The sequence below is a fragment of the Equus asinus genome, chromosome 11 (assembly GCF_041296235.1).
Source record: "Equus asinus isolate D_3611 breed Donkey chromosome 11, EquAss-T2T_v2, whole genome shotgun sequence".
In the NCBI taxonomy this organism is placed as follows: domain Eukaryota; kingdom Metazoa; phylum Chordata; class Mammalia; order Perissodactyla; family Equidae; genus Equus; species Equus asinus.
Window position 1 is genome coordinate 77749874 of NC_091800.1, and position 9035 is coordinate 77758908.

The following is a 9035-nucleotide window of genomic DNA, read 5'->3' on the forward strand; positions in this document are numbered from 1 at the left end:
TCCTGGAAAAGCAGCTCCTGGAGATATGAAATGACACCCCTAGTGCCACCTATTTGCAAGTAGATCTGACTTCTGGATATCCAGCCTAGGGCTCTCTGCGGGACACCTCGTGCTCTTCCGATTTCCTTCTGAATTTATCCTTATAAGCCTTCCTGGGAGGAAGACTAGCTCTAATCATGCTGAGAGAGGAATGGTGCCTTGTTCAGATGCACTTGGCAAGCGCGCTGGTCTTCTGCTGAAGAGGGTGTCATGTAGGTGGTGGAACAGCATTGCCTCCTCACGCTATGGTCAGGCTCCTCCTCTGGCTCCCAGGATATACTTTGTGTCTGGACAAGAGCTACACAAGGTGTCTTATGACAAATCCTGGTAAGATCAAATACAAAACCCTTGAAATATAAAAACTTCTGTTGGAAATTATGCACACACCTAAGATTACTTACTGTGAACATAGTAGATTCATCAGTATCAGATTTCCTTATGATAGGGAAATCTAGTAAGATCGATAACTAAAAGCTCATTACTGTTCTTTTTTTAATAAAAAGAACATCTCCTCCAAGTGTCAAAACAAAACAGCATCTTCCATATTTGTCAAAATAAAAGAAATAGGACGGTGGGTGTAAATTCATATTATCATGTTGGATATTTTCAAACGTAAACTCATGTATTAAGTAATCACTGCAAGTCAATGAAGCTATGATAACAGACCTCAGTTTCCATAACAATATTTTTGCTCACAGCACTGAAGGAGTCTTCCTGCACATTTTAATGAAGTATTTGAAAGAGTTGTGGGCATCTAAGCAGAAATCCCACATTTTTCTACCCTGACACGCACTGTTTATTTTTAATAAAACTCTCGGTATGACAACAGGCAAGGTTAACTGGATAGTTTCCTATGTATGGGACAATCAGCACCACGGTGAAGATGAGGACTGTTTTCTTTCATCTTTAGCACTGATGCAACAAGTTAGCAAAATGCTTCCGCCCCAGCTCTGTTAGGTGTTCTGAGATCAAAAGCGCACAAGAAAACAAATCTCAGATACTCACATGGAGCATGTTATTTGCCACTTCAGTGAGACTTGCAATCACTCACATTTCACGCTTCTGCTTTAAAATTCTGTTGCTCCTTTTCGCTAAAAAAAGATTCGGAAATCCTGTAGTTCCTTATCGTACATGTGGCTGAAATGTCTACTAACTATGGGGAGAAACACTCAAAGACCTCAGCATAACGACGAACATGTGGTTAAGTATCATTAATTTTAATTTATTGCTGAGGGCCTCTGTTTACAAGACAACCAAAAACCAATTCGAAAACAAAAAAGGAGAATTGTTGATGTGGCTGTTATTAAAAACGACTAACCATCAATATGTCTTGATTAAATGCACGAGTTCTTTTTTTTTTCTGTTTTGCTTACTGTATATCCAAACAAACCCATACTAAGGTGGTAAAACTGGTCAGACAAATGTTTCCACCCCCCCCCGGCACCGCCAAGTTCTCAGAAGTGCCTGCTTAGCTCTTGGCTAGAGCATATTAACAGCTCTACCTGGCATGTGGATTGGCCAACCCAAATGGGGTCACTCCAGAGTTGGTCCTGGCCAGATCACTCTGAATACCGTTGCTTTCTGTGAAACCATCATTAGCCAAATACTGATTACCCTACATCTTCAACAGTCCATTAACTTCATGGCTCAGATGGGCAATCAACCACTAAACCAACCATTTTGAGGGTATGTCTGTGCTCATGTCCCAAACCAAAGCATTTAATCTCTGGTGTGGGGGCAGAGATGGCTAATACAATAAAGAGTGAAAGTGAGAGAAAAAGAGAGTGAGAAGAACATCTTGATTACAATCTGCTGTTCAGTTACATTCATACAGACACACCTAAATTTATATCAGAAATATACCATATCCAATGAAATTAAATTTTATAAGCAATAATTTAATACCTATTGACCTATATAAAGTGATTTTTTAGCAATTGTATCAGTTTCTTGTGTTTGACCTTCATCTCCCAAATCTTTTTCAATCATTTATCTATGTCGCTTATTAAACACTTACTCTGTGCCAGGCTCTGTTCTATGTCCTGGGGATTCAGAGATGCAGAAACATGTTCTTGTTGTCATGAAGCTTCCATTCAGTTAGCAAAAATATAGAATAAATAAACACATTCATATTGTGTCAGGGGGTGAAAGTGCTTTGAAGCAAAGCATAATGCAGGGTAAAAGGATAGGTAGTAATCCAACAGAGCATAGAGGCCCAATGCTATTTAGGACAGGGCACTCAAGAAAGGCCTCTTGGATAAATGATTTTTGAACAGAGAACTGAGCAAAGGAGAGAGAGAGAGAGACTTGATATCTGAAAGAAGAGATTTTCTTCCAGAGAAAACAGTACGCATAAAGGCCATTAACCAATCCCTATATAAGAGAAATGACATATTTTTAAGAGGAGGTGGAGACTGAAGCCTAATTTGTGGGCAGACATAATTAGAACTCTAAGACCCACCAGGGGATCCTATAGACCATGCTCAGTACAGACAGCATCAAAAAGGATTTAATTGAATTTGAGACATAATACAAGTATTCATAAGGGGTAAAATGGTGCCAACTTGAGGATGGGATCCAAATTCAGAATAACGAATAATTAAAAATGGGACCAGAAACAAAATTAATTTCAAGGAACAAATTAATAAGGAATGTGAATAACAATTTAAGTAATTTCATGAAGTTTATTCAATCCTCATAACAACTCATGAGGTTGACATTTGCTATTTCACTCTCATTCAAGAAATCATGAAAATGAGAACAGGAAAAAAATCACACCAGTCAAAAATTGCCAAGGTGTGTTAGAATAGAGATGACAACAATTCTTTCTAGTCCTCCCACTGAGATGTGTATCTAACTGACCTTAATGACTTGCGTGTCCAATGGAATCCACCAGAAGTAACTTTCTGGGGCTTCCAGGACTAGTCATAAGCAGGTTTGCATCTACTGTCTTGGAAACACTCACTGGCTCTCCTGAGCTGGCATGTAGAAATACCATTAACCTGATACTGCCATGCTGGAAAAGCCACATGTGGGTGTGGTGGTTACCAGTCCCAGATGAGCCCAAACTTCTAGCATCCCTGTCAAGGTCCAGACATGTAAGAAAGCCATCTTACACCCTCCAGAAAGCCTATCCACCAGCTATATGTCTCTGAGCAGCCTCTCCATAAACACACACAGATAGAAAAGGCACCCAGCTGAGTCTCGCCCAATTCCTGACCTACAAAATTAAGGAATATGATACAATGATTGTTGTTTAAAACCACTGTGTTTGGGGGATAGTTTGTTAACCATCAATAGATATCTAGTTCACCAGTTATTGTGATAATTGAACTCAAACTCTGTTCTTTAAACTCTAAATATTGGTCCTTTATCACGTTTCCAATACAGAAACACCAAATCCAGAATAAAACACATAACCATATAACTAAAAATGCTTGTAAATCACTGCAAATGAGTTAATCACAAGTCAAGAAAATAATCTTAATAGAAATCATGAAATAGGGATATCTAAATAACAATATAGTATATCTATGTAGACTAAAATACTAGGCCAAAGATGAGAGGATTGGAGAGTAAGAAATTTGTTTATATTAACTGTGGGAGAAAGGTATTCCAATCTTAGGGAGTGACTCTAAGGAAGTTTCTCAATACTAGGGTGAGTCATAAATTGAATTTTCTATAACTTGCTGTAAAGTCCTTTAAAGATCATTTATTTCACCGGCAGCTCTGTAATACTGAGGTTGGTTTTCAAGGGCGACTGATACCAGGAATCAGGGTCTTACTCTTCAGAATTCCTTGAATGTGATTTTTGTGGATCAGTCTGCTTGGACTCAAGTAACTGGAAGATATGAAAAAAATCAATTACATAAACATCTTGGAAGTCATAAAATCAAAGCACAGGACTCCGGAGAAACACAGGGTTAACTGCACAGGGTAATGACCATACTGCATTACAGAGCCAAATTATTTGGCCAATAATTTATTTAACAGCAAATAAATAATTTTTAATTTAAATAAGTCTTAGTCACTAAAAGGTCAAAGACGAGAGTTGGTGTTTCAGAGTGTGAAAAGTCTGGTCTAGTTGTTTGTTTTTGCTTTTTAATTGGGTTGACATCACAGACTGACTACTTCCAGAAGACCATCTCCATAACGTCAGAGGCACAGAGAGAACCTGATGATAGTTCAGAGGAGACCCACAAATAGCTTTAACACATTTAAGAATTGTAAAGTAAGACCTAACCCGGTGGGAAAGGTAGTTCTCACTCTTAATAAATAAGCAAAGAAATTAGAAGTACAGCTAGGCTTAAAGAAAAAGTTATCCATGATTCTGTAATGCTATACTGTTTCTCCTCTGCCCAGGACAAAATCCAGAATGCAGTTTCCTGAAGTCTCTCTGTGGGGGTAGATCTCTGCCCTGTAGCTGTAATTCACTGGTGAGAGGCCCCTTCACAGTCCTGCAGTCCAAATACCAGGGAGATCTTCAGGAGGCAAACCCTGTAGGTTATTGAAGCACCACCCTCTTCATATCATCCCATCCTATTTTGGATCACACCCTTGGCAAGGCAAGTCGAAGACTTACCAGGCAATGAGAATGCACTAGGGCACTATCTGCAGCAAGATAATTAGGTGGAGTACCTTCACAGGAAGACACCAGCTCCCACCCACCATCAGCTGGCTGTTGTTGAGAGTTGTTTCTATGATAGCAGCTGTAGATTTACAGGCATACTTACATTATTTCCCTCACATGGCCCCCATTATCTTGCTGGTACTTCTCTAGTGCCAATCAAGTGGCCCCTCTGGGCTATGGCTTTGAGAGCCTTCCTGTCTTGGTATTTACAACTAGTGACAACCAGGAAACAGCCTTGGCTGCACTTCCCATCCTCCCACCCTTCTGCTCTCAGTGTTCCTGCCCACTCAGTAGTTTCTGTCCCTAGCCTTTCATTGGCTTTAGTTTTCATCCCTGTCCAACCCTTTGTCCCTTCAGGCATGACCACCCCTTGCTGTGCTGTCCAAGAAAAAATTAACTGCTGGATAAATCATTTATATTGAGCCGAGAGTGTGTTAAATAGTTTCAAAATGCACTTGTGGATTTTTCTTATTGTTTAAGCCAGTTTTTGTAGGGAGAACCAAGGTTACAATGACTTTCAGCTTTTATCTTTGGTATTTAAAAATCTTAGTTTTCAGAAATTATGGTTCTTTCATTGAATTTTCATACCGTCAATTGCATTTGATCTATTCTATCAAAATGACATTTCCAAATTTTGGCTAATGATGTCATTGCCAAGATTGTTACTCCTAACTTTTCTTTGTGTATGTTCACTGATGTCCAGTTGGCCAAAAAATCCTGCCCATGCTCTCTTGCCCTTTATCTCCAATTTCAAGATCTCAAGTCATCTTTCATAAAGCCAGCTGAAATTGACGTCTTCTTACCTCTCCCTGTTGCAATCAACTCTTTCACTATCAGCAGAATATATTTATAAATCCAAATGGAATTTGTCACTTCTCTAACTAATGTTGGCTGCCCCCACCCTCCCTTCAGCTCAAAAGGAAAGCCTAGATTTTTGGCATACAGGTGGAAAACCTTCACGGTCTGCTACTAACCACGCTCTGTGCTTATCCTTGGCCATTCTCTCCCAAAACACTTAGACTCCAACCACACCAAATTTCTTCCCTTTTCCAAATCAAAATATGTCAAACTCTAATAAACTTCCAAGCCTTTGCTCAAGCTATTTCTTTGCTTAGAAAGAATTTCAAGACCCCAATTCAAAAGTCCTATTTTCCCTGAAGCTTTGTTTAGCTATTTGTAGCTCTCTCTCCTGTTCCTATAGCACTTTATCCACACACCTCAGAGCATTCATCACCAGGTGCTGAAATTACTTCATTGTGTGTCTCTTGTCATCACATGATTACAAGCATTTTAGCAATAGGTAGCAGTCTTAACAGTGTAACGTAGACAGCATCATAATGTAGGGACTCAGTAAATATATGGTGATAGTGTCTATTTTTAAAAGTTTGTTACGTTCAGTTCTATATGGATCTTATTTCTTTTAAGCAATATAACAAGCCTCGTGGAATAGGTTGTCAATGCTGTTTGTACTCAATGAAGCTGAGCCATGGCATCTTTATTTTCTTTAATCTCCTATGAATAATACAGGACTTAAAATATATTTGGGGTTAACCCCATTTTTAAAGTGAATGAATTAATAAGTTTTTCATATTAGTATCCAAATTAGATATTGAATTTTAAAATGACAATATGAAAAACTGATTTCCCCATTAAATATATGCTTCCAAAAGAACTTTGAGAACGTTTATCCTCCTAAGAAATTCTAGGTAAACTCATGAATGTTTTCAGAAACAAATGATAAAGCAAAGTGACTTCAATTTTCTCTGCTTCGAGTGTAAGCTAATGAAAATTATTTTCAAGTGAATTTTTCAGAGAATTTCATGCTGAAATTACTTATCTCTTGAAACTTAATCCAATTATGTTGAAACAAATGATTACAATTTTACTTACCTGCTATGAAACCATGCAGTAAAAACTATTTTATGATTGTTGAGTATAAAATGTATTTTCTAAGTAGCACATGGATATACAAAATATTCCCAAAGGTTAACATGTTTTTAAATCTACATAATAATTGGAAAAAAATTAAGGTTGCAAAAATACCAAGGGCATATAATAGTTTAGTTCCACCAGAAAATTTTTGATATCGGCAACAGCAAAAACTGTTAATTTCTTATCTTAATGCGTATTTGAGGGTGAGTACTGAATTATTCAGACTGTGCATTTTAGTGACTTCCATCAAAGACCCTTTAACACAATATGCTTGATGATAGCATTATCTGCTTATCAATTTGAAACCTGGATACAGATTGCCTTGTTTACAATTTATTTAAGAAAATAATCCTTCAAGAAAAGGAACATATTTCAGAAAATTCTTTCAATTTCCCTAGTCTTTACTGCAGCCCACCTACAGACGTTGCAACAAAGTCAACTTGGCATGCACACTCCATTAGGAGAAAAAATATTCTTCCTGACGTTTACAGGTTTACTTTTTAAGGAGAAATTATAAAACCATCCAAATATGTAGAAATCCATTAAAGGCAATGGTGTGCCAGAGGCAGAACTCAGTTTTATAGGATTGCATGTCATTGCTCCAACGCTCTCACCACGTAAACCTTATTTCCAATTAGACTGAGTACCACAAGAATCAGGGAACGCATAAACATCCTGAACACGTACTGAATATGCCACTTCGAATTTGCCACCAGCCTATTACAATATATCCATCAAATATTCCAAGGAAGTAAGCCAGGCTGCACTGCAGAGACATTTAATAAGGTTTCACTCAAACATCAAGTGCTTTAAAAACATCGCACACCCCTAATGCTGTAGATAAACTTTTTATCTTTCTACTTTTGATGGCATATAATTTTCAGCCTTTGATCTAATATAATTTAAGGTGTGTCAAGATGGATTTTGGCAGAGCAGGCTAGTGAAAAGAAAGGTTTAGCACTGTGGTTCCTGGAGATGCACATCCCAGACACGGGCTTTGGCGAGCATAGGGATCATACAGCCAGCTTGACTACAGGAAATAAAAGAGGTGCTATTTAAAGGAAAGAACTTGGGTTAGAATGGAATTGCCGCTGTAAAAGATGTTCAACTCACATCGCCATATGGGTTTTTTGGAACAATTCCCATGTATATTAGCTATGTTCTTGGCACTCAGAGCCGCGTTTGGATCTGTGACACGCTTTTGCTGCTTTGAAGCTCTCTAAAGGTAATGTCACATTGCCACACCTTCACAGTAAAAATCGTTGACAATTTCAAAATAAGATCTGTATAAAAAAGCTCAAGTAATTCATCTTGTTCCTTGATGTCTGTGTCTATAAATACACCATCTAATACAGTTAAAAATTACTCTGTAATTTGAGATGGATGAATTCCCCTAATTTACATGGACAATGAGAGAAAAAGATTTCTTTTTATTTGGGGAATTTACATAAAATAAATACAATATGTGTCAAGTTTCAGTTCATTTGAAAAACATACTGCTATATCAGAGAGTGTTCCCATTCAACCACATACAAATCATTCTGAAGTGAGTTTACTGTTGTCGTACACGCCAAAAACCTTCAAAGTCAACATGCATCATTCGTTCACTCATTCTTTCATTCTTTTATTCACTTATTCATTCAACCAATATTTACTGAGCATATACCATGTACCAGGCACTGTGTTTAGTTCGGGGAATTCATGTCAAGTTTTATTCAAACAATTATATGCAATTTTTCTCTGTTGGATTCTGTTATTGCCACTTTTCATAGAGCCCCAAATGTATAGAATTTTTAAAAAGTAGAATATGGATGTATTAAATAACATAACTAAAAGGCTGGATTTTGTAGAAAGATCTGGATTTAAATTCTCACTCCCTTGATCAATATTTCGATGGCCTGGAGAAGGTAATTAAGTTCTCAGAACGTTAATGTGATCACCTTTAAGATGGGGATACTTCTTTGCAATACTCTCCAATATGTGTAGTTTATAACTATGGAGGTATTTTTACTTTATCTTTTCAACTGAAAAAATAGTATCATACCAATTTTTAAAAATTGTATTTATTTTGTGAATACTAATACATGTGAGGCCAGATTTAAAGGGCGCAAGGGGCTAGAAAAGGTATCAATTCTCTCTCTTGGCAGCTATTCCTGAGCACCTGTTTTCTCTTCATATGGACAATTGTTTTCCTGAGTATCTCTCCAGAGATGATCACGAAATTTTACACATACGTCTGTGTGTACATGCATACACACACATTTTTCCCACACAAATGCAATGTGTGCACTAAAATGATATCTGGAAGATAACTCCATATGGATATATAAGCGCTACCTTATTCTTTTTAAGGGATGCCTAATATTTCATTGAACAGATGTGTCATTATTACCATCCAGTCACCTGTATTTACATGAGGCTATTTCTGTTCTTT

At 37.5% G+C, this 9035-nt stretch overlaps 1 long non-coding RNA gene across 1 annotated transcript; it reads right to left on the minus strand.

Annotated features, from left to right (window-relative positions):
* Nucleotides 1–223: 223 nt before the first annotated feature.
* Nucleotides 224–2197, minus strand: LOC139046576 (uncharacterized). Its single transcript, XR_011506727.1, has 3 exons — nucleotides 2057–2197; nucleotides 1045–1130; nucleotides 224–363 (listed from the first exon to the last, which is right to left on the minus strand). It is a non-coding gene; the product is annotated as an uncharacterized lncRNA (long non-coding RNA).
* Nucleotides 2198–9035: the final 6838 nt, after the last annotated feature.